A 24614-nucleotide genomic window follows, 5' to 3' on the forward strand; every position below is an offset into this window, starting at 1 on the left:
CATAGGGTGGCCTGGCAGAGATGCTCAGATGGCCAGTAAGCATTCAAATCTGAACCAATGGGCAAAAATGTCTGAAGAGTAGCAATCTATTATTCTTCTCTGCATTTGTGGTCCAAGACTTCACACACCGTAAGTATGTAGATTATGTCAGGGTTGCAAAGGCTCATGGTTTGGGCTACAGACAAGGAGCATTGTGACATCACGCTGCCTGTGGAACAGTGATATTAAAGGTGAAACAGCTGCACAGTAGGTTAGGTGAAGTGCTCTGAGAGTGGAAAGGCAGCATGCCTGGGTCCCCGGACAAGGTGAGCCTACGACAAGGTGTCTGAATTTTAACCTGTATTGTAATATTAAACCCCTTTTTGTTGTATCCGCCTAATTACTAAGGAGTTCACAAGCTCAGCCCCACACAGACCGGGAAATGATTATGTTAATGCAGACTATTTAAGAAACTGAGCCTGATCTAAAAGATTTCCTTGGATCTAGGACCATTTCGCCTAGATTTTAGGTCCTTCCTTCTCCTAAAGTCATTTGTACAACTTAGGTAACCCTCACAGAACAGACTTTCAGGAGGTCAGATGGGTTTCCTTGTGCCTTCACACACACACACACACACACACTTTCTAGCCCTCTTAAGGACAAAAGGATGGGTATGTCTACATAGGGCCAGTGGCGCAATGGATAACGCGTCTGACCACGGATCATAAGATTGTAGGTTCGACTCCTATCTGGCTCGTAAGAGTTGTAGGTCCCTGTTTCATTATATTCCTGTGGAATTCTTATTTACCTCAGACTTGTTGTAGGTTCAATATTCTCCAGGAGGACTCATCCAGCAGATGTTCCACGGTAGAGCTGCAGTAATAGGACCACGGCTAGTTAAACGTTTCCCATTTGCTGCTGGACTCTATGTGATGGCCGTCACGTGGTGTGGTGCTTTTGTATTTCAACAAGGGTCCCTGATTCTCTTAACTACAAAAAAAGCTTGTTGACAAAAGTGTGTGTGCAAGGGTCTGTGGACGCAGGCAGGTGTGTGCAATTGAATGCTTACCCATTTACATGTGTGAGAGGGACAAACCAGCTCCTTGTGGGCTGCAGGCTTACAACTGGTAGCCCCAGTAGCCAGGCAGAAGCACAGCTAAGGAGAGAGAGGAAGTTGGTCCATTATTAAAGCAGAACCATGAGCATCTTGCCCTGCTACCTTTTTCCCCTCTCAGCCACGATCGGCCACGATCTCTCTATTAGGGTGGAGGGTGAACATTTCTTGGACCTCAGAAACTGAGGGATGTAGACCCAATATGTCTTCCAAGCGCCTAGAGACCTGGTGCCCAATCTGGCATGGTGTTTTTCAGCTTAACCGACCAATCTGGTTGCAAGGCAGATTTTAACAGTACTGCTGAAAGGGACTCCCAGACATCCCTGAGGCCATCATTTGCATAGGCCCTGCCCTTCTCTTTGTCCTGCTTCCCACAAAGCAACTCATCACTGGTAGCAGTATAGATTTAGGGGTGGTGAAGAATAATGACAGGGAGGCTGAAAAAGAGAAAGAAAAGTCCCAGAAGTCCTGCAGGCTTCCTTGCTAAATGCAGCTGGACATAGAGCGCACCTTTTTTACTGCAAGGCAAATACATTAAAAATGTTGAGGAGAGACTAATTGAAAAATACATATTACATGACACAGGACTGGAACCTGCTTTATCATTTTAATTAGTCTTGAAAACAAAAAAGATTTCTCTCCTAAAAACTGTTTAAAATATGGAACGCTTCACGAATTTGCGTGTCATCATTGCGCAGGGGCCATGCTAATCTTCTCTGTATCGTTCCAATTATAGTATATGTGCTGCCGAAGCGAGCACACTTTATTGATGAACTGACAATGTTTATAAACTCTCTAAATCTACAGTCTCTAGACATAGGGTGGCCTGGCAGAGATGCTCAGATGGCCAGTAAGCATTCAAATCTGAACCAATGGGCAAAAATGTCTGAAGAGTAGCAATCTATTATTCTTCACTGCATTTGTGGTCCAAGACTTCACACACCGTAAGTATGTACATTATGTCAGGGTTGCAAAGGCTCATGGTTTGGGCTACAGACAAGGAGCATTGTGACATCACGCTGCCTGTGGAACAGTGATATTAAAGGTGAAACAGCTGCACAGTAGGTTAGGTGAAGTGCTCTGAGAGTGGAAAGGCAGCATGCCTGGGTCCCCGGACAAGGTGAGCCTACGACAAGGTGTCTGAATTTTAACCTGTATTGTAATATTAAACCCCTTTTTGTTGTATCCGCCTAATTACTAAGGAGTTCACAAGCTCAGCCCCACCCAGACCGGGAACTGATTATGTTAATGCAGACTATTTAAGAAACTGAGCCTGATCTAAAAGATTTCCTTGGATCTAGGACCATTTCGCCTAGATTTTAGGTCCTTCCTTCTCCTAAAGTCCTTTGTACAACTTAGGAAACCCTCACAGAACAGACTTTCAGGAGGTCAGATGGGTTTCCTTGTGCCTTCACACACACACACACACACTTTCTAGCCCTCTTAAGGACAAAAGGATGGGTATGTCTACATAGGGCCAGTGGCGTAATGGATAACGCATCTGACCATGGATCAGAAGATTGTAGGTTTGACTCCTATCTGGCTCGGAAGAGTTGTAGGTCCCTGTTTCATTATATTCCTGTGGAATTCTTATTTACCTCAGACTTGTTGTAGGTTCAATATTCTCCAGGAGGACTCATCCAGCAGATGTTCCACGGTAGAGCTGCAGTAATAGGACCACGGCTAGTTAAACATTTCCCATTTGCTGCTGGACTCTATGTGATACCCGTCACGTGGTGTGCTGCTTTTGTATTTCAACATGGGTCCCTGATTCTCTAAACTACAAAAAAAGCTTGTTGACAAAAGTGTGTGTGCAAGGGTCTGTGGACGCAGGCAGGTGTGTGCAATTGAATGCTTACCCATTTACATGTGTGAGAGGGACAAACCAGATCCTTGTGGGCTGCAGGCTTACAACTGGTAGCCCCAGTAACCAGGCAGAAGCACAGCTAAGGAGAGAGAGGAAGTTGGTCCATTATTAAAGCAGAACCATGAGCATCTTGCCCTGCTACCTTTTTCCCCTCTCAGCCACGATCGGCCACGATCGGCCAAGACCTCTCTATTAAGGTGGAGGGTGAACATTTCTTGGACCTCAGAAACTGAGGGATGTAGACCCAATATGTCTTCCAAGCGCCTAGAGACCTGGTGCCCAATCTGGCATGGTGTTTTTCAGCTTAACCGACCAATCTGGTTGCAAGGCAGATTTTAACAGTACTGCTGAAAGGGACTCCCAGACATCCCTGAGGCCATCATTTGCATAGGCCCTGCCCTTCTCTTTGTCCTGCTTCCCACAAAGCAACTCATCACTGGTAGCAGTATAGATTTAGGGATGGTGAAGAATAATGACAGGGAGGCTGAAAAAGAGAAAGAAAAGTCCCAGAAGTCCTGCAGGCTTCCTTGCTAAATGCAGCTGGACATAGAGCGCACCTTTTTTACTGCAAGGCAAATACATAAAAAATGTTGAGGAGAGACTAATTGAAAAATACATATTACATGACACAGGACTGGAAACTGCTTTATTATTTTAATTAGTCCTGAAAACAAAAAAGATTTCTCTCCTAAAAACTGTTTAAAATATGGAACGCTTCACGAATTTGCATGTCATCCTTGCGCCAGGGCCATGCTAATCTTCTCTGTATCGTTCCAATTTTAGTATATGTGCTGCCGAAGCGAGCACACTTTATTGATGAACTGACAATGTTTATAAACTCTCTAAATCTACAGTCTCTAGACATAGGGTGGCCTGGCAGAGATGCTCAGATGGCCAGTAAGCATTCAAATCTGAACCAATGGGCAAAAATGTCTGAAGAGTAGCAATCTATTATTCTTCTCTGCATTTGTGGTCCAAGACTTCACACACCGTAAGTATGTAGATTATGTCAGGGTTGCAAAGGCTCATGGTTTGGGCTACAGACAAGGAGCATTGTGACATCACGCTGCCTGTGGAACAGTGATATTAAAGGTGAAACAGCTGCACAGTAGGTTAGGTGAAGTGCTCTGAGAGTGGAAAGGCAGCATGCCTGGGTCCCCGGACAAGGTGAGCCTACGACAAGGTGTCTGAATTTTAACCTGTATTGTAATATTAAACCCCTTTTTGTTGTATCCGCCTAATTACTAAGGAGTTCACAAGCTCAGCCCCACACAGACCGGGAAATGATTATGTTAATGCAGACTATTTAAGAAACTGAGCCTGATCTAAAAGATTTCCTTGGATCTAGGACCATTTCGCCTAGATTTTAGGTCCTTCCTTCTCCTAAAGTCATTTGTACAACTTAGGTAACCCTCACAGAACAGACTTTCAGGAGGTCAGATGGGTTTCCTTGTGCCTTCACACACACACACACACACACACTTTCTAGCCCTCTTAAGGACAAAAGGATGGGTATGTCTACATAGGGCCAGTGGCGCAATGGATAACGCGTCTGACCACGGATCATAAGATTGTAGGTTCGACTCCTATCTGGCTCGTAAGAGTTGTAGGTCCCTGTTTCATTATATTCCTGTGGAATTCTTATTTACCTCAGACTTGTTGTAGGTTCAATATTCTCCAGGAGGACTCATCCAGCAGATGTTCCACGGTAGAGCTGCAGTAATAGGACCACGGCTAGTTAAACGTTTCCCATTTGCTGCTGGACTCTATGTGATGGCCGTCACGTGGTGTGGTGCTTTTGTATTTCAACAAGGGTCCCTGATTCTCTTAACTACAAAAAAAGCTTGTTGACAAAAGTGTGTGTGCAAGGGTCTGTGGACGCAGGCAGGTGTGTGCAATTGAATGCTTACCCATTTACATGTGTGAGAGGGACAAACCAGCTCCTTGTGGGCTGCAGGCTTACAACTGGTAGCCCCAGTAGCCAGGCAGAAGCACAGCTAAGGAGAGAGAGGAAGTTGGTCCATTATTAAAGCAGAACCATGAGCATCTTGCCCTGCTACCTTTTTCCCCTCTCAGCCACGATCGGCCACGATCGGCCACGATCTCTCTATTAGGGTGGAGGGTGAACATTTCTTGGACCTCAGAAACTGAGGGATGTAGACCCAATATGTCTTCCAAGCGCCTAGAGACCTGGTGCCCAATCTGGCATGGTGTTTTTCAGCTTAACCGACCAATCTGGTTGCAAGGCAGATTTTAACAGTACTGCTGAAAGGGACTCCCAGACATCCCTGAGGCCATCATTTGCATAGGCCCTGCCCTTCTCTTTGTCCTGCTTCCCACAAAGCAACTCATCACTGGTAGCAGTATAGATTTAGGGGTGGTGAAGAATAATGACAGGGAGGCTGAAAAAGAGAAAGAAAAGTCCCAGAAGTCCTGCAGGCTTCCTTGCTAAATGCAGCTGGACATAGAGCGCACCTTTTTTACTGCAAGGCAAATACATTAAAAATGTTGAGGAGAGACTAATTGAAAAATACATATTACATGACACAGGACTGGAACCTGCTTTATCATTTTAATTAGTCTTTAAAACAAAAAAGATTTCTCTCCTAAAAACTGTTTAAAATATGGAACGCTTCACGAATTTGCGTGTCATCATTGCGCAGGGGCCATGCTAATCTTCTCTGTATCGTTCCAATTATAGTATATGTGCTGCCGAAGCGAGCACACTTTATTGATGAACTGACAATGTTTATAAACTCTCTAAATCTACAGTCTCTAGACATAGGGTGGCCTGGCAGAGATGCTCAGATGGCCAGTAAGCATTCAAATCTGAACCAATGGGCAAAAATGTCTGAAGAGTAGCAATCTATTATTCTTCACTGCATTTGTGGTCCAAGACTTCACACACCGTAAGTATGTACATTATGTCAGGGTTGCAAAGGCTCATGGTTTGGGCTACAGACAAGGAGCATTGTGACATCACGCTGCCTGTGGAACAGTGATATTAAAGGTGAAACAGCTGCACAGTAGGTTAGGTGAAGTGCTCTGAGAGTGGAAAGGCAGCATGCCTGGGTCCCCGGACAAGGTGAGCCTACGACAAGGTGTCTGAATTTTAACCTGTATTGTAATATTAAACCCCTTTTTGTTGTATCCGCCTAATTACTAAGGAGTTCACAAGCTCAGCCCCACCCAGACCGGGAACTGATTATGTTAATGCAGACTATTTAAGAAACTGAGCCTGATCTAAAAGATTTCCTTGGATCTAGGACCATTTCGCCTAGATTTTAGGTCCTTCCTTCTCCTAAAGTCCTTTGTACAACTTAGGAAACCCTCACAGAACAGACTTTCAGGAGGTCAGATGGGTTTCCTTGTGCCTTCACACACACACACACACACTTTCTAGCCCTCTTAAGGACAAAAGGATGGGTATGTCTACATAGGGCCAGTGGCGTAATGGATAACGCATCTGACCATGGATCAGAAGATTGTAGGTTTGACTCCTATCTGGCTCAGAAGAGTTGTAGGTCCCTGTTTCATTATATTCCTGTGGAATTCTTATTTACCTCAGACTTGTTGTAGGTTCAATATTCTCCAGGAGGACTCATCCAGCAGATGTTCCACGGTAGAGCTGCAGTAATAGGACCACGGCTAGTTAAACATTTCCCATTTGCTGCTGGACTCTATGTGATACCCGTCACGTGGTGTGCTGCTTTTGTATTTCAACATGGGTCCCTGATTCTCTAAACTACAAAAAAAGCTTGTTGACAAAAGTGTGTGTGCAAGGGTCTGTGGACGCAGGCAGGTGTGTGCAATTGAATGCTTACCCATTTACATGTGTGAGAGGGACAAACCAGATCCTTGTGGGCTGCAGGCTTACAACTGGTAGCCCCAGTAACCAGGCAGAAGCACAGCTAAGGAGAGAGAGGAAGTTGGTCCATTATTAAAGCAGAACCATGAGCATCTTGCCCTGCTACCTTTTTCCCCTCTCAGCCACGATCGGCCACGATCGGCCAAGACCTCTCTATTAGGGTGGAGGGTGAACATTTCTTGGACCTCAGAAACTGAGGGATGTAGACCCAATATGTCTTCCAAGCGCCTAGAGACCTGGTGCCCAATCTGGCATGGTGTTTTTCAGCTTAACCGACCAATCTGGTTGCAAGGCAGATTTTAACAGTACTGCTGAAAGGGACTCCCAGACATCCCTGAGGCCATCATTTGCATAGGCCCTGCCCTTCTCTTTGTCCTGCTTCCCACAAAGCAACTCATCACTGGTAGCAGTATAGATTTAGGGATGGTGAAGAATAATGACAGGGAGGCTGAAAAAGAGAAAGAAAAGTCCCAGAAGTCCTGCAGGCTTCCTTGCTAAATGCAGCTGGACATAGAGCGCACCTTTTTTACTGCAAGGCAAATACATAAAAAATGTTGAGGAGAGACTAATTGAAAAATACATATTACATGACACAGGACTGGAAACTGCTTTATTATTTTAATTAGTCCTGAAAACAAAAAAGATTTCTCTCCTAAAAACTGTTTAAAATATGGAACGCTTCACGAATTTGCATGTCATCCTTGCGCCAGGGCCATGCTAATCTTCTCTGTATCGTTCCAATTTTAGTATATGTGCTGCCGAAGCGAGCACACTTTATTGATGAACTGACAATGTTTATAAACTCTCTAAATCTACAGTCTCTAGACATAGGGTGGCCTGGCAGAGATGCTCAGATGGCCAGTAAGCATTCAAATCTGAACCAATGGGCAAAAATGTCTGAAGAGTAGCAATCTATTATTCTTCTCTGCATTTGTGGTCCAAGACTTCACACACCGTAAGTATGTAGATTATGTCAGGGTTGCAAAGGCTCATGGTTTGGGCTACAGACAAGGAGCATTGTGACATCACGCTGCCTGTGGAACAGTGATATTAAAGGTGAAACAGCTGCACAGTAGGTTAGGTGAAGTGCTCTGAGAGTGGAAAGGCAGCATGCCTGGGTCCCCGGACAAGGTGAGCCTACGACAAGGTGTCTGAATTTTAACCTGTATTGTAATATTAAACCCCTTTTTGTTGTATCCGCCTAATTACTAAGGAGTTCACAAGCTCAGCCCCACACAGACCGGGAAATGATTATGTTAATGCAGACTATTTAAGAAACTGAGCCTGATCTAAAAGATTTCCTTGGATCTAGGACCATTTCGCCTAGATTTTAGGTCCTTCCTTCTCCTAAAGTCATTTGTACAACTTAGGTAACCCTCACAGAACAGACTTTCAGGAGGTCAGATGGGTTTCCTTGTGCCTTCACACACACACACACACACACACTTTCTAGCCCTCTTAAGGACAAAAGGATGGGTATGTCTACATAGGGCCAGTGGCGCAATGGATAACGCGTCTGACCACGGATCATAAGATTGTAGGTTCGACTCCTATCTGGCTCGTAAGAGTTGTAGGTCCCTGTTTCATTATATTCCTGTGGAATTCTTATTTACCTCAGACTTGTTGTAGGTTCAATATTCTCCAGGAGGACTCATCCAGCAGATGTTCCACGGTAGAGCTGCAGTAATAGGACCACGGCTAGTTAAACGTTTCCCATTTGCTGCTGGACTCTATGTGATGGCCGTCACGTGGTGTGGTGCTTTTGTATTTCAACAAGGGTCCCTGATTCTCTTAACTACAAAAAAAGCTTGTTGACAAAAGTGTGTGTGCAAGGGTCTGTGGACGCAGGCAGGTGTGTGCAATTGAATGCTTACCCATTTACATGTGTGAGAGGGACAAACCAGCTCCTTGTGGGCTGCAGGCTTACAACTGGTAGCCCCAGTAGCCAGGCAGAAGCACAGCTAAGGAGAGAGAGGAAGTTGGTCCATTATTAAAGCAGAACCATGAGCATCTTGCCCTGCTACCTTTTTCCCCTCTCAGCCACGATCGGCCACGATCGGCCACGATCTCTCTATTAGGGTGGAGGGTGAACATTTCTTGGACCTCAGAAACTGAGGGATGTAGACCCAATATGTCTTCCAAGCGCCTAGAGACCTGGTGCCCAATCTGGCATGGTGTTTTTCAGCTTAACCGACCAATCTGGTTGCAAGGCAGATTTTAACAGTACTGCTGAAAGGGACTCCCAGACATCCCTGAGGCCATCATTTGCATAGGCCCTGCCCTTCTCTTTGTCCTGCTTCCCACAAAGCAACTCATCACTGGTAGCAGTATAGATTTAGGGGTGGTGAAGAATAATGACAGGGAGGCTGAAAAAGAGAAAGAAAAGTCCCAGAAGTCCTGCAGGCTTCCTTGCTAAATGCAGCTGGACATAGAGCGCACCTTTTTTACTGCAAGGCAAATACATTAAAAATGTTGAGGAGAGACTAATTGAAAAATACATATTACATGACACAGGACTGGAACCTGCTTTATCATTTTAATTAGTCTTTAAAACAAAAAAGATTTCTCTCCTAAAAACTGTTTAAAATATGGAACGCTTCACGAATTTGCGTGTCATCATTGCGCAGGGGCCATGCTAATCTTCTCTGTATCGTTCCAATTATAGTATATGTGCTGCCGAAGCGAGCACACTTTATTGATGAACTGACAATGTTTATAAACTCTCTAAATCTACAGTCTCTAGACATAGGGTGGCCTGGCAGAGATGCTCAGATGGCCAGTAAGCATTCAAATCTGAACCAATGGGCAAAAATGTCTGAAGAGTAGCAATCTATTATTCTTCACTGCATTTGTGGTCCAAGACTTCACACACCGTAAGTATGTACATTATGTCAGGGTTGCAAAGGCTCATGGTTTGGGCTACAGACAAGGAGCATTGTGACATCACGCTGCCTGTGGAACAGTGATATTAAAGGTGAAACAGCTGCACAGTAGGTTAGGTGAAGTGCTCTGAGAGTGGAAAGGCAGCATGCCTGGGTCCCCGGACAAGGTGAGCCTACGACAAGGTGTCTGAATTTTAACCTGTATTGTAATATTAAACCCCTTTTTGTTGTATCCGCCTAATTACTAAGGAGTTCACAAGCTCAGCCCCACCCAGACCGGGAACTGATTATGTTAATGCAGACTATTTAAGAAACTGAGCCTGATCTAAAAGATTTCCTTGGATCTAGGACCATTTCGCCTAGATTTTAGGTCCTTCCTTCTCCTAAAGTCCTTTGTACAACTTAGGAAACCCTCACAGAACAGACTTTCAGGAGGTCAGATGGGTTTCCTTGTGCCTTCACACACACACACACACACTTTCTAGCCCTCTTAAGGACAAAAGGATGGGTATGTCTACATAGGGCCAGTGGCGCAATGGATAACGCATCTGACCACGGATCAGAAGACTGTAGGTTTGACTCCTATCTGGCTCGGAAGAGTTGTAGGTCCCTGTTTCATTATATTCCTGTGGAATTCTTATTTACCTCAGACTTGTTGTAGGTTCAATATTCTCCAGGAGGACTCATCCAGCAGATGTTCCACGGTAGAGCTGCAGTAATAGGACCACGGCTAGTTAAACATTTCCCATTTGCTGCTGGACTCTATGTGATACCCGTCACGTGGTGTGCTGCTTTTGTATTTCAACATGGGTCCCTGATTCTCTAAACTACAAAAAAAGCTTGTTGACAAAAGTGTGTGTGCAAGGGTCTGTGGACGCAGGCAGGTGTGTGCAATTGAATGCTTACCCATTTACATGTGTGAGAGGGACAAACCAGATCCTTGTGGGCTGCAGGCTTACAACTGGTAGCCCCAGTAACCAGGCAGAAGCACAGCTAAGGAGAGAGAGTAAGTTGGTCCATTATTAAAGCAGAACCATGAGCATCTTGCCCTGCTACCTTTTTCCCCTCTCAGCCACGATCGGCCACGATCGGCCAAGACCTCTCTATTAGGGTGGAGGGTGAACATTTCTTGGACCTCAGAAACTGAGGGATGTAGACCCAATATGTCTTCCAAGCGCCTAGAGACCTGGTGCCCAATCTGGCATGGTGTTTTTCAGCTTAACCGACCAATCTGGTTGCAAGGCAGATTTTAACAGTACTGCTGAAAGGGACTCCCAGACATCCCTGAGGCCATCATTTGCATAGGCCCTGCCCTTCTCTTTGTCCTGCTTCCCACAAAGCAACTCATCACTGGTAGCAGTATAGATTTAGGGATGGTGAAGAATAATGACAGGGAGGCTGAAAAAGAGAAAGAAAAGTCCCAGAAGTCCTGCAGGCTTCCTTGCTAAATGCAGCTGGACATAGAGCGCACCTTTTTTACTGCAAGGCAAATACATAAAAAATGTTGAGGAGAGACTAATTGAAAAATACATATTACATGACACAGGACTGGAACCTGCTTTATTATTTTAATTAGTCCTGAAAACAAAAAAGATTTCTCTCCTAAAAACTGTTTAAAATATGGAACGCTTCACGAATTTGCATGTCATCCTTGCGCCAGGGCCATGCTAATCTTCTCTGTATCGTTCCAATTTTAGTATATGTGCTGCCGAAGCGAGCACACTTTATTGATGAACTGACAATGTTTATAAACTCTCTAAATCTACAGTCTCTAGACATAGGGTGGCCTGGCAGAGATGCTCAGATGGCCAGTAAGCATTCAAATCTGAACCAATGGGCAAAAATGTCTGAAGAGTAGCAATCTATTATTCTTCTCTGCATTTGTGGTCCAAGACTTCACACACCGTAAGTATGTAGATTATGTCAGGGTTGCAAAGGCTCATGGTTTGGGCTACAGACAAGGAGCATTGTGACATCACGCTGCCTGTGGAACAGTGATATTAAAGGTGAAACAGCTGCACAGTAGGTTAGGTGAAGTGCTCTGAGAGTGGAAAGGCAGCATGCCTGGGTCCCCGGACAAGGTGAGCCTACGACAAGGTGTCTGAATTTTAACCTGTATTGTAATATTAAACCCCTTTTTGTTGTATCCGCCTAATTACTAAGGAGTTCACAAGCTCAGCCCCACAAAGACCGGGAACTGATTATGTTAATGCAGACTATTTAAGAAACTGAGCCTGATCTAAAAGATTTCCTTGGATCTAGGACCATTTCGCCTAGATTTTAGGTCCTTCCTTCTCCTAAAGTCCTTTGTACAACTTAGGAAACCCTCACAGAACAGACTTTCAGGAGGTCAGATGGGTTTCCTTGTGCCTTCACACACACACACACTTTCTAGCCCTCTTAAGGACAAAAGGATGGGTATGTCTACATAGGGCCAGTGGCGCATTGGATAACGCATCTGACCACGGATCAGAAGATTGTAGGTTTGACTCCTATCTGGCTCGGAAGAGTTGTAGGTCCCTGTTTCATTATATTCCTGTGGAACTCTTATTTACCTCAGACTTGTTGTAGGTTCAATATTATCCAGGAGGACTCATCCAGCAGATGTTCCACGGTAGAGCTGCAGTAAGTTCAAGTTCAAGTTCAGGCATTTATAAAGCGCACTACTCACCCAGAGGGTCTCAAGGCGCTAGAGGGAGGGGTTCACTGTTTATCGAATAGCCAAGTTTTCAGTTCTTTTCTGAAGGAGATGTGATTCTGAGTAAGGCGGAGGTGGGTGGGGAGTGAGTTCCAGGTCTTGGCAGCCAGGAAGGAGAAGGATCTGCCACCCATGGTGGTTTTTCGGATGCGCGGGACTGCGGCGAGGGCTTGATTGGATGATCTTAGTTGGCGGGTAGGATAGTAAAAGGACAGTCGGGTGTTGAGGCATTCGGGTCCTAGATTATAAAGGGCCTTGTGTGCGTGGGTAAGAAGGCGGAAAGTAATTCTTTTGTTGACGGGAAGCCAGTGGAGGTTTTTTAAGTGACCGGTGATGTGCTCTTGGCGCGGGATGTCTAATATGAGTCTCACTGATGCGTTTTGGATGCGCTGGAGCTTTTTCTGCAATTTTGTTGTAATCCCGGCGTAGAGAGTGTTGCCATAGTCCAGTCGACTCGTGACCAGTGCATGGGTGACAGTCTTTCTTGTTTCGAGGGGGATCCAGCGGAAGATCTTTTTGAGAATGCGAAGGACGTTGAAGCAGGAGGACGATACGGCGTTGACTTGTCTGGACATTGAGAGAGAGGAGTCTAGAATGAAGCCAAGGTTACGTGCATGGTCCGTGGGTGTGGGCGCTGATCCCAAAGTGGAAGGCCACCAGGAGTCGTCCCAAGCTGAGGGGGAGGACCCAAGGATGAGCACCTCCGTTTTGTCTGAGTTGAGTTTTAAGCGGCTCTGTTTCATCCATTCGGCTACTTCTTTCATACCTTCGTGAAGGTTGTTTTGGGCGGTGTTGGGGTCTTTGGTGAGGGAAAGGATTAGCTGGGTGTCGTCGGCGTAGGAGATGATGTTGAGGTTGTGTTGACGTGCGATGGAGGCGAGGGGACTCATGTAGACGTTGAAGAGGGTGGGACTGAGTGAGGAGCCTTGAGGTACGCCGCAGATGACTTCGGTGGGCTCTGAGTAGAAAGGGGGGAGTCGGACTCTCTGTGTTCTCCCGGCTAGGAACAAGATGATCCAGTAATAGGACCACGGCTAGTTAAACGTTTCCCATTTGCTGCTGGACTCTATGTGATGGCCGTCACATGGTGTGCTGCTTTTGTATTTCAACATGGGTCCCTGATTCTCTTAACTACAAAAAAAGCTTGTTGACAAAAGTGTGTGTGCAAGGGTCTGTGGACGCAGGCAGGTGTGTGCAATTGAATGCTTACCCATTTACATGTGTGAGAGGGACAAACCAGCTCCTTGTGGGCTGCAGGCTTACAACTGGTAGCCCCAGTAGCCAGGCAGAAGCACAGCTAAGGAGAGAGAGGAAGTTGGTCCATTATTAAAGCAGAACCATGAGCATCTTGCCCTGCTACCTTTTTCCCCTCTCGGCCCCTCTCGGCCATGATCGGCCAAGACCTCTCTATTAGGGTGGAGGGTGAACATTTCTTGGAGCTCAGAAACTGAGGGATGTAGACCCAATATGTCTTCCAAGCGCCTAGAGACCTGTGCCCAATCTGGCATGGTGTTTTTCAGCTTACCCGACCAATCTGGTTGCAAGGCAGATTTTAACAGTACTGCTGAAAGGGACTCCCAGACATCCCTGAGGCCATCATTTGCATAGGCCCTGCCCTTCTCTTCGCCTGCTTCCCACAAAGCAACTCATCACTGGTAGCAGTATAGATTTAGGGGTGGTGAAGAATAATGACAGGGAGGCTAAAAAAGAGAAAGAAAAGTCCCAGAAGTCCTGCAGGCTTCCTTGCTAAATGCAGCTGGACATAGAGCGCACCTTTTTTACTGCAAGGCAAATACATTAAAAATGTTGAGGAGAGACTAATTGAAAAATACATATTACATGACACAGGACTGGAACCTGCTTTATTATTTTAATTAGTCTTGAAAACAAAAAAGATTTCTCTCCTAAAAACTGTTTAAAATATGGAACGCTTCACGAATTTGCGTGTCACCCTTGCGCAGGGGCCATGCTAATCTTCTCTGTATCGTTCCAATTTTAGTATATGTGCTGCCGAAGCGAGCACACTTTATTGATGAACTGACAATGTTTATAAACTCTCTAAATCTACAGTCTCTAGACATAGGGTGGCCTGGCAGAGATGCTCAGATGGCCAGTAAGCATTCAAATCTGAACCAATGGGCAAAAATGTCTGAAGAGTAGCAATCTATTATTCTTCACTGCATTTGTGGTCCAAGACTTCACACACCGTAAGTATGTAGATTATGTCAGGGTTGCAAAGGCTCATGGTTTGGGCTACAGACAAGGAGCATTGTGACATCACGCTGCCTGTGGAACAGTGATATTAAAGGTGAAACAGCTGCACAGTAGGTTAGGTGAAGTGCTCTGAGAGTGGAAAGGCAGCATGCCTGGGTCCCCGGACAAGGTGAGCCTACGACAAGGTGTCTGAATTTTAACCTGTATTGTAATATTAAACCCCTTTTTGTTGTATCCGCCTAATTACTAAGGAGTTCACAAGCTCAGCCCCACACAGACCGGGAAATGATTATGTTAATGCAGACTATTTAAGAAACTGAGCCTGATCTAAAAGATTTCCTTGGATCTAGGACCATTTCGCCTAGATTTTAGGTCCTTCCTTCTCCTAAAGTCATTTGTACAACTTAGGTAACCCTCACAGAACAGACTTTCAGGAGGTCAGATGGGTTTCCTTGTGCCTTCACACACACACACACACACACACTTTCTAGCCCTCTTAAGGACAAAAGGATGGGTATGTCTACATAGGGCCAGTGGCGCAATGGATAACGCGTCTGCCCACGGATCATAAGATTGTAGGTTCGACTCCTATCTGGCTCGTAAGAGTTGTAGGTCCCTGTTTCATTATATTCCTGTGGAATTCTTATTTACCTCAGACTTGTTGTAGGTTCAATATTCTCCAGGAGGACTCATCCAGCAGATGTTCCACGGTAGAGCTGCAGTAATAGGACCACGGCTAGTTAAACGTTTCCCATTTGCTGCTGGACTCTATGTGATGGCCGTCACGTGGTGTGGTGCTTTTGTATTTCAACAAGGGTCCCTGATTCTCTTAACTACAAAAAAAGCTTGTTGACAAAAGTGTGTGTGCAAGGGTCTGTGGACGCAGGCAGGTGTGTGCAATTGAATGCTTACCCATTTACATGTGTGAGAGGGACAAACCAGCTCCTTGTGGGCTGCAGGCTTACAACTGGTAGCCCCAGTAGCCAGACAGAAGCACAGCTAAGGAGAGAGAGGAAGTTGGTCCATTATTAAAGCAGAACCATGAGCATCTTGCCCTGCTACCTTTTTCCCCTCTCAGCCACGATCGGCCACGATCGGCCAAGACCTCTCTATTAGGGTGGAGGGTGAACATTTCTTGGACCTCAGAAACTGAGGGATGTAGACCCAATATGTCTTCCAAGCGCCTAGAGACCTGGTGCCCAATCTGGCATGGTGTTTTTCAGCTTAACCGACCAATCTGGTTGCAAGGCAGATTTTAACAGTACTGCTGAAAGGGACTCCCAGACATCCCTGAGGCCATCATTTGCATAGGCCCTGCCCTTCTCTTTGTCCTGCTTCCCACAAAGCAACTCATCACTGGTAGCAGTATAGATTTAGGGGTGGTGAAGAATAATGACAGGGAGGCTGAAAAAGAGAAAGAAAAGTCCCAGAAGTCCTGCAGGCTTCCTTGCTAAATGCAGCTGGACATAGAGCGCACCTTTTTTACTGCAAGGCAAATACATAAAAAATGTTGAGGAGAGACTAATTGAAAAATACATATTACATGACACAGGACTGGAAACTGCTTTATTATTTTAATTAGTCCTGAAAACAAAAAAGATTTCTCTCCTAAAAACTGTTTAAAATATGGAACGCTTCACGAATTTGCATGTCATCCTTGCGCCAGGGCCATGCTAATCTTCTCTGTATCGTTCCAATTTTAGTATATGTGCTGCCGAAGCGAGCACACTTTATTGATGAACTGACAATGTTTATAAACTCTCTAAATCTACAGTCTCTAGACATAGGGTGGCCTGGCAGAGATGCTCAGATGGCCAGTAAGCATTCAAATCTGAACCAATGGGCAAAAATGTCTGAAGAGTAGCAATCTATTATTCTTCTCTGCATTTGTGGTCCAAGACTTCACACACCGTAAGTATGTAGATTATGTCAGGGTTGCAAAGGCTCATGGTTTGGGCTACAGACAAGGAGCATTGTGACATCACGCTGCCTGTGGAACAGTGATATTAAAGGTGAAACAGCTGCACAGTAGGTTAGGTGAAGTGCTCTGAGAGTGGAAAGGCAGCATGCCTGGGTCCCCGGACAAGGTGAGCCTACGACAAGGTGTCTGAATTTTAACCTGTATTGTAATATTAAACCCCTTTTTGTTGTATCCGCCTAATTACTAAGGAGTTCACAAGCTCAGCCCCACACAGACCGGGAAATGATTATGTTAATGCAGACTATTTAAGAAACTGAGCCTGATCTAAAAGATTTCCTTGGATCTAGGACCATTTCGCCTAGATTTTAGGTCCTTCCTTCTCCTAAAGTCATTTGTACAACTTAGGTAACCCTCACAGAACAGACTTTCAGGAGGTCAGATGGGTTTCCTTGTGCCTTCACACACACACACACACACACACTTTCTAGCCCTCTTAAGGACAAAAGGATGGGTATGTCTACATAGGGCCAGTGGCGCAATGGATAACGCGTCTGACCACGGATCATAAGATTGTAGGTTCGACTCCTATCTGGCTCGTAAGAGTTGTAGGTCCCTGTTTCATTATATTCCTGTGGAATTCTTATTTACCTCAGACTTGTTGTAGGTTCAATATTCTCCAGGAGGACTCATCCAGCAGATGTTCCACGGTAGAGCTGCAGTAATAGGACCACGGCTAGTTAAACGTTTCCCATTTGCTGCTGGACTCTATGTGATGGCCGTCACGTGGTGTGGTGCTTTTGTATTTCAACAAGGGTCCCTGATTCTCTTAACTACAAAAAAAGCTTGTTGACAAAAGTGTGTGTGCAAGGGTCTGTGGACGCAGGCAGGTGTGTGCAATTGAATGCTTACCCATTTACATGTGTGAGAGGGACAAACCAGCTCCTTGTGGGCTGCAGGCTTACAACTGGTAGCCCCAGTAGCCAGGCAGAAGCACAGCTAAGGAGAGAGAGGAAGTTGGTCCATTATTAAAGCAGAACCATGAGCATCTTGCCCTGCTACCTTTTTCCCCTCTCAGCCACGATCGGCCACGATCTCTCTATTAGGGTGGAGGGTGAACATTTCTTGGACCTCAGAAACTGAGGGATGTAGACCCAATATGTCTTCCAAGCGCCTAGAGACCTGGTGCCCAATCTGGCATGGTGTTTTTCAGCTTAACCGACCAATCTGGTTGCAAGGCAGATTTTAACAGTACTGCTGAAAGGGACTCCCAGACATCCCTGAGGCCATCATTTGCATAGGCCCTGCCCTTCTCTTTGTCCTGCTTCCCACAAAGCAACTCATCACTGGTAGCAGTATAGATTTAGGGGTGGTGAAGAATAATGACAGGGAGGCTGAAAAAGAGAAAGAAAAGTCCCAGAAGTCCTGCAGGCTTCCTTGCTAAATGCAGCTGGACATAGAGCGCACCTTTTTTACTGCAAGGCAAATACATTAAAAATGTTGAGGAGAGACTAATTGAAAAATACATATTACATGACACAGGACTGGAACCTGCTTTATCATTTTAATTAGTCTTTAAAACAAAAAAGATTTCTCTCCTAAAAACTGTTTAAAATATGGAACGCTTCACGAATTTGCGTGTCATCATTGCGCAGGGGCCATGCTAATCTTCTCTGTATCGTTCCAATTATAGTATATGTGCTGCCGAAGCGAGCACACTTTATTGATGAACTGACAATGTTTATAAACTCTCTAAATCTACAGTCTCTAGACATAGGGTGGCCTGGCAGAGATGCTCAGATGGCCAGTAAGCATTCAAATCTGAACCAATGGGCAAAAATGTCTGAAGAGTAGCAATCTATTATTCTTCACTGCATTTGTGGTCCAAGACTTCACACACCGTAAGTATGTACATTATGTCAGGGTTGCAAAGGCTCATGGTTTGGGCTACAGACAAGGAGCATTGTGACATCACGCTGCCTGTGGAACAGTGATATTAAAGGTGAAACAGCTGCACAGTAGGTTAGGTGAAGTGCTCTGAGAGTGGAAAGGCAGCATGCCTGGGTCCCCGGACAAGGTGAGCCTACGACAAGGTGTCTGAATTTTAACCTGTATTGTAATATTAAACCCCTTTTTGTTGTATCCGCCTAATTACTAAGGAGTTCACAAGCTCAGCCCCACCCAGACCGGGAACTGATTATGTTAATGCAGACTATTTAAGAAACTGAGCCTGATCTAAAAGATTTCCTTGGATCTAGGACCATTTCGCCTAGATTTTAGGTCCTTCCTTCTCCTAAAGTCCTTTGTACAACTTAGGAAACCCTCACAGAACAGACTTTCAGGAGGTCAGATGGGTTTCCTTGTGCCTTCACACACACACACACACACTTTCTAGCCCTCTTAAGGACAAAAGGATGGGTATGTCTACATAGGGCCAGTGGCGTAATGGATAACGCATCTGACCATGGATCAGAAGATTGTAGGTTTGACTCCTATCTGGCTCGGAAGAGTTGTAGGTCCCTGTTTCATTATATTCCTGTGGAATTCTTATTTACCTCAGACTTGTTGTAGGTTCAATATTCTCCAGGAGGACTCATCCAGCAGATGTTCCACGGTAGAGCTGCAGTAATAGGACCACGGCTAGTTAAACATTTCCCATTTGCTGCTGGACTCTATGTGATACCCGTCACGTGGTGTGCTGCTTTTGTATTTCAACATGGGTCCCTGATTCTCTAAACTACAAAAAAAGCTTGTTGACAAAAGTGTGTGTGCAAGGGTCTGTGGACGCAGGCAGGTGTGTGCAATTGAATGCTTACCCATTTACATGTGTGAGAGGGACAAACCAGATCCTTGTGGGCTGCAGGCTTACAACTGGTAGCCCCAGTAACCAGGCAGAAGCACAGCTAAGGAGAGAGAGGAAGTTGGTCCATTATTAAAGCAGAACCATGAGCATCTTGCCCTGCTACCTTTTTCCCCTCTCAGCCACGATCGGCCACGATCGGCCAAGACCTCTCTATTAGGGTGGAGGGTGAACATTTCTTGGACCTCAGAAACTGAGGGATGTAGACCCAATATGTCTTCCAAGCGCCTAGAGACCTGGTGCCCAATCTGGCATGGTGTTTTTCAGCTTAACCGACCAATCTGGTTGCAAGGCAGATTTTAACAGTACTGCTGAAAGGGACTCCCAGACATCCCTGAGGCCATCATTTGCATAGGCCCTGCCCTTCTCTTTGTCCTGCTTCCCACAAAGCAACTCATCACTGGTAGCAGTATAGATTTAGGGATGGTGAAGAATAATGACAGGGAGGCTGAAAAAGAGAAAGAAAAGTCCCAGAAGTCCTGCAGGCTTCCTTGCTAAATGCAGCTGGACATAGAGCGCACCTTTTTTACTGCAAGGCAAATACATAAAAAATGTTGAGGAGAGACTAATTGAAAAATACATATTACATGACACAGGACTGGAAACTGCTTTATTATTTTAATTAGTCCTGAAAACAAAAAAGATTTCTCTCCTAAAAACTGTTTAAAATATGGAACGCTTCACGAATTTGCATGTCATCCTTGCGCCAGGGCCATGCTAATCTTCTCTGTATCGTTCCAATTTTAGTATATGTGCTGCCGAAGCGAGCACACTTTATTGATGAACTGACAATGTTTATAAACTCTCTAAATCTACAGTCTCTAGACATAGGGTGGCCTGGCAGAGATGCTCAGATGGCCAGTAAGCATTCAAATCTGAACCAATGGGCAAAAATGTCTGAAGAGTAGCAATCTATTATTCTTCTCTGCATTTGTGGTCCAAGACTTCACACACCGTAAGTATGTAGATTATGTCAGGGTTGCAAAGGCTCATGGTTTGGGCTACAGACAAGGAGCATTGTGACATCACGCTGCCTGTGGAACAGTGATATTAAAGGTGAAACAGCTGCACAGTAGGTTAGGTGAAGTGCTCTGAGAGTGGAAAGGCAGCATGCCTGGGTCCCCGGACAAGGTGAGCCTACGACAAGGTGTCTGAATTTTAACCTGTATTGTAATATTAAACCCCTTTTTGTTGTATCCGCCTAATTACTAAGGAGTTCACAAGCTCAGCCCCACACAGACCGGGAAATGATTATGTTAATGCAGACTATTTAAGAAACTGAGCCTGATCTAAAAGATTTCCTTGGATCTAGGACCATTTCGCCTAGATTTTAGGTCCTTCCTTCTCCTAAAGTCATTTGTACAACTTAGGTAACCCTCACAGAACAGACTTTCAGGAGGTCAGATGGGTTTCCTTGTGCCTTCACACACACACACACACACACACTTTCTAGCCCTCTTAAGGACAAAAGGATGGGTATGTCTACATAGGGCCAGTGGCGCAATGGATAACGCGTCTGACCACGGATCATAAGATTGTAGGTTCGACTCCTATCTGGCTCGTAAGAGTTGTAGGTCCCTGTTTCATTATATTCCTGTGGAATTCTTATTTACCTCAGACTTGTTGTAGGTTCAATATTCTCCAGGAGGACTCATCCAGCAGATGTTCCACGGTAGAGCTGCAGTAATAGGACCACGGCTAGTTAAACGTTTCCCATTTGCTGCTGGACTCTATGTGATGGCCGTCACGTGGTGTGGTGCTTTTGTATTTCAACAAGGGTCCCTGATTCTCTTAACTACAAAAAAAGCTTGTTGACAAAAGTGTGTGTGCAAGGGTCTGTGGACGCAGGCAGGTGTGTGCAATTGAATGCTTACCCATTTACATGTGTGAGAGGGACAAACCAGCTCCTTGTGGGCTGCAGGCTTACAACTGGTAGCCCCAGTAGCCAGGCAGAAGCACAGCTAAGGAGAGAGAGGAAGTTGGTCCATTATTAAAGCAGAACCATGAGCATCTTGCCCTGCTACCTTTTTCCCCTCTCAGCCACGATCGGCCACGATCTCTCTATTAGGGTGGAGGGTGAACATTTCTTGGACCTCAGAAACTGAGGGATGTAGACCCAATATGTCTTCCAAGCGCCTAGAGACCTGGTGCCCAATCTGGCATGGTGTTTTTCAGCTTAACCGACCAATCTGGTTGCAAGGCAGATTTTAACAGTACTGCTGAAAGGGACTCCCAGACATCCCTGAGGCCATCATTTGCATAGGCCCTGCCCTTCTCTTTGTCCTGCTTCCCACAAAGCAACTCATCACTGGTAGCAGTATAGATTTAGGGGTGGTGAAGAATAATGACAGGGAGGCTGAAAAAGAGAAAGAAAAGTCCCAGAAGTCCTGCAGGCTTCCTTGCTAAATGCAGCTGGACATAGAGCGCACCTTTTTTACTGCAAGGCAAATACATTAAAAATGTTGAGGAGAGACTAATTGAAAAATACATATTACATGACACAGGACTGGAACCTGCTTTATCATTTTAATTAGTCTTTAAAACAAAAAAGATTTCTCTCCTAAAAACTGTTTAAAATATGGAACGCTTCACGAATTTGCGTGTCATCATTGCGCAGGGGCCATGCTAATCTTCTCTGTATCGTTCCAATTATAGTATATGTGCTGCCGAAGCGAGCACACTTTATTGATGAACTGACAATGTTTATAAACTCTCTAAATCTACAGTCTCTAGACATAGGGTGGCCTGGCAGAGATGCTCAGATGGCCAGTAAGCATTCAAATCTGAACCAATGGGCAAAAATGTCTGAAGAGTAGCAATCTATTATTCTTCACTGCATTTGTGGTCCAAGACTTCACACACCGTAAGTATGTACATTATGTCAGGGTTGCAAAGGCTCATGGTTTGGGCTACAGACAAGGAGCATTGTGACATCACGCTGCCTGTGGAACAGTGATATTAAAGGTGAAACAGCTGCACAGTAGGTTAGGTGAAGTGCTCTGAGAGTGGAAAGGCAGCATGCCTGGGTCCCCGGACAAGGTGAGCCTACGACAAGGTGTCTGAATTTTAACCTGTATTGTAATATTAAACCCCTTTTTGTTGTATCCGCCTAATTACTAAGGAGTTCACAAGCTCAGCCCCACCCAGACCGGGAACTGATTATGTTAATGCAGACTATTTAAGAAACTGAGCCTGATCTAAAAGATTTCCTTGGATCTAGGACCATTTCGCCTAGATTTTAGGTCCTTCCTTCTCCTAAAGTCCTTTGTACAACTTAGGAAACCCTCACAGAACAGACTTTCAGGAGGTCAGATGGGTTTCCTTGTGCCTTCACACACACACACACACACTTTCTAGCCCTCTTAAGGACAAAAGGATGGGTATGTCTACATAGGGCCAGTGGCGCAATGGATAACGCATCTGACCACGGATCAGAAGACTGTAGGTTTGACTCCTATCTGGCTCGGAAGAGTTGTAGGTCCCTGTTTCATTATATTCCTGTGGAACTCTTATTTACCTCAGACTTGTTGTAGGTTCAATATTATCCAGGAGGACTCATCCAGCAGATGTTCCACGGTAGAGCTGCAGTAAGTTCAAGTTCAAGTTCAGGCATTTATAAAGCGCACTACTCACCCAGAGGGTCTCAAGGCGCTAGAGGGAGGGGTTCACTGTTTATCGAATAGCCAAGTTTTCAGTTCTTTTCTGAAGGAGATGTGATTCTGAGTAAGGCGGAGGTGGGTGGGGAGTGAGTTCCAGGTCTTGGCAGCCAGGAAGGAGAAGGATCTGCCACCCATGGTGGTTTTTCGGATGCGCGGGACTGCGGCGAGGGCTTGATTGGATGATCTTAGTTGGCGGGTAGGATAGTAAAAGGACAGTCGGGTGTTGAGGCATTCGGGTCCTAGATTATAAAGGGCCTTGTGTGCGTGGGTAAGAAGGCGGAAAGTAATTCTTTTGTTGACGGGAAGCCAGTGGAGGTTTTTTAAGTGACCGGTGATGTGCTCTTGGCGCGGGATGTCTAATATGAGTCTCACTGATGCGTTTTGGATGCGCTGGAGCTTTTTCTGCAATTTTGTTGTAATCCCGGCGTAGAGAGTGTTGCCATAGTCCAGTCGACTCGTGACCAGTGCATGGGTGACAGTCTTTCTTGTTTCGAGGGGGATCCAGCGGAAGATCTTTTTGAGAATGCGAAGGACGTTGAAGCAGGAGGACGATACGGCGTTGACTTGTCTGGACATTGAGAGAGAGGAGTCTAGAATGAAGCCAAGGTTACGTGCATGGTCCGTGGGTGTGGGCGCTGATCCCAAAGTGGAAGGCCACCAGGAGTCGTCCCAAGCTGAGGGGGAGGACCCAAGGATGAGCACCTCCGTTTTGTCTGAGTTGAGTTTTAAGCGGCTCTGTTTCATCCATTCGGCTACTTCTTTCATACCTTCGTGAAGGTTGTTTTGGGCGGTGTTGGGGTCTTTGGTGAGGGAAAGGATTAGCTGGGTGTCGTCGGCGTAGGAGATGATGTTGAGGTTGTGTTGACGTGCGATGGAGGCGAGGGGACTCATGTAGACGTTGAAGAGGGTGGGACTGAGTGAGGAGCCTTGAGGTACGCCGCAGATGACTTCGGTGGGCTCTGAGTAGAAAGGGGGGAGTCGGACTCTCTGTGTTCTCCCGGCTAGGAACAAGATGATCCAGTAATAGGACCACGGCTAGTTAAACGTTTCCCATTTGCTGCTGGACTCTATGTGATGGCCGTCACATGGTGTGCTGCTTTTGTATTTCAACATGGGTCCCTGATTCTCTTAACTACAAAAAAAGCTTGTTGACAAAAGTGTGTGTGCAAGGGTCTGTGGACGCAGGCAGGTGTGTGCAATTGAATGCTTACCCATTTACATGTGTGAGAGGGACAAACCAGCTCCTTGTGGGCTGCAGGCTTACAACTGGTAGCCCCAGTAGCCAGGCAGAAGCACAGCTAAGGAGAGAGAGGAAGTTGGTCCATTATTAAAGCAGAACCATGAGCATCTTGCCCTGCTACCTTTTTCCCCTCTCGGCCCCTCTCGGCCATGATCGGCCAAGACCTCTCTATTAGGGTGGAGGGTGAACATTTCTTGGAGCTCAGAAACTGAGGGATGTAGACCCAATATGTCTTCCAAGCGCCTAGAGACCTGTGCCCAATCTGGCATGGTGTTTTTCAGCTTACCCGACCAATCTGGTTGCAAGGCAGATTTT

General features: G+C 45.6%; 16 non-coding genes across 16 annotated transcripts; 5 read left to right on the forward strand and 11 right to left on the reverse strand.

Annotated features, from left to right (window-relative positions):
* The first annotated feature begins 663 nt into the window (after positions 1-663).
* On the forward strand, positions 664-736 carry TRNAR-ACG (transfer RNA arginine (anticodon ACG)). The gene has a single exon. It is a non-coding gene; the product is annotated as a tRNA-Arg (tRNA).
* Positions 737-1746: 1010 nt separating this feature from the next.
* LOC144765308 (U6 spliceosomal RNA) lies at positions 1747-1853 on the reverse strand. Its single transcript, XR_013597311.1, has one exon. It is a non-coding gene; the product is annotated as a U6 spliceosomal RNA (small nuclear RNA).
* A 1807-nt stretch (positions 1854-3660) lies between these two features.
* LOC144765354 (U6 spliceosomal RNA) lies at positions 3661-3767 on the reverse strand. The gene has a single exon (XR_013597355.1). It is a non-coding gene; the product is annotated as a U6 spliceosomal RNA (small nuclear RNA).
* Positions 3768-4485: 718 nt separating this feature from the next.
* Positions 4486-4558, forward strand: TRNAR-ACG (transfer RNA arginine (anticodon ACG)). The gene has a single exon. It is a non-coding gene; the product is annotated as a tRNA-Arg (tRNA).
* Positions 4559-5578: 1020 nt separating this feature from the next.
* Positions 5579-5685, reverse strand: LOC144765309 (U6 spliceosomal RNA). The gene has a single exon (XR_013597312.1). It is a non-coding gene; the product is annotated as a U6 spliceosomal RNA (small nuclear RNA).
* A 1807-nt stretch (positions 5686-7492) lies between these two features.
* On the reverse strand, positions 7493-7599 carry LOC144765355 (U6 spliceosomal RNA). The gene has a single exon (XR_013597356.1). It is a non-coding gene; the product is annotated as a U6 spliceosomal RNA (small nuclear RNA).
* A 718-nt stretch (positions 7600-8317) lies between these two features.
* Positions 8318-8390, forward strand: TRNAR-ACG (transfer RNA arginine (anticodon ACG)). Its single transcript has one exon. It is a non-coding gene; the product is annotated as a tRNA-Arg (tRNA).
* A 1020-nt stretch (positions 8391-9410) lies between these two features.
* Positions 9411-9517, reverse strand: LOC144765312 (U6 spliceosomal RNA). The gene has a single exon (XR_013597314.1). It is a non-coding gene; the product is annotated as a U6 spliceosomal RNA (small nuclear RNA).
* Positions 9518-11324: 1807 nt separating this feature from the next.
* On the reverse strand, positions 11325-11431 carry LOC144765358 (U6 spliceosomal RNA). Its single transcript, XR_013597358.1, has one exon. It is a non-coding gene; the product is annotated as a U6 spliceosomal RNA (small nuclear RNA).
* A 2893-nt stretch (positions 11432-14324) lies between these two features.
* Positions 14325-14431, reverse strand: LOC144765241 (U6 spliceosomal RNA). Its single transcript, XR_013597246.1, has one exon. It is a non-coding gene; the product is annotated as a U6 spliceosomal RNA (small nuclear RNA).
* A 1811-nt stretch (positions 14432-16242) lies between these two features.
* LOC144765359 (U6 spliceosomal RNA) lies at positions 16243-16349 on the reverse strand. Its single transcript, XR_013597359.1, has one exon. It is a non-coding gene; the product is annotated as a U6 spliceosomal RNA (small nuclear RNA).
* A 718-nt stretch (positions 16350-17067) lies between these two features.
* Positions 17068-17140, forward strand: TRNAR-ACG (transfer RNA arginine (anticodon ACG)). The gene has a single exon. It is a non-coding gene; the product is annotated as a tRNA-Arg (tRNA).
* A 1010-nt stretch (positions 17141-18150) lies between these two features.
* LOC144765313 (U6 spliceosomal RNA) lies at positions 18151-18257 on the reverse strand. Its single transcript, XR_013597315.1, has one exon. It is a non-coding gene; the product is annotated as a U6 spliceosomal RNA (small nuclear RNA).
* Positions 18258-20064: 1807 nt separating this feature from the next.
* Positions 20065-20171, reverse strand: LOC144765360 (U6 spliceosomal RNA). The gene has a single exon (XR_013597360.1). It is a non-coding gene; the product is annotated as a U6 spliceosomal RNA (small nuclear RNA).
* A 718-nt stretch (positions 20172-20889) lies between these two features.
* Positions 20890-20962, forward strand: TRNAR-ACG (transfer RNA arginine (anticodon ACG)). Its single transcript has one exon. It is a non-coding gene; the product is annotated as a tRNA-Arg (tRNA).
* Positions 20963-21972: 1010 nt separating this feature from the next.
* On the reverse strand, positions 21973-22079 carry LOC144765314 (U6 spliceosomal RNA). Its single transcript, XR_013597316.1, has one exon. It is a non-coding gene; the product is annotated as a U6 spliceosomal RNA (small nuclear RNA).
* Between the last annotated feature and the right edge of the window lie 2535 nt (positions 22080-24614).

Source organism: Lissotriton helveticus, chromosome 6 (genome assembly GCF_964261635.1).
Source record: "Lissotriton helveticus chromosome 6, aLisHel1.1, whole genome shotgun sequence".
In the NCBI taxonomy this organism is placed as follows: Eukaryota; Metazoa; Chordata; class Amphibia; order Caudata; family Salamandridae; genus Lissotriton; species Lissotriton helveticus.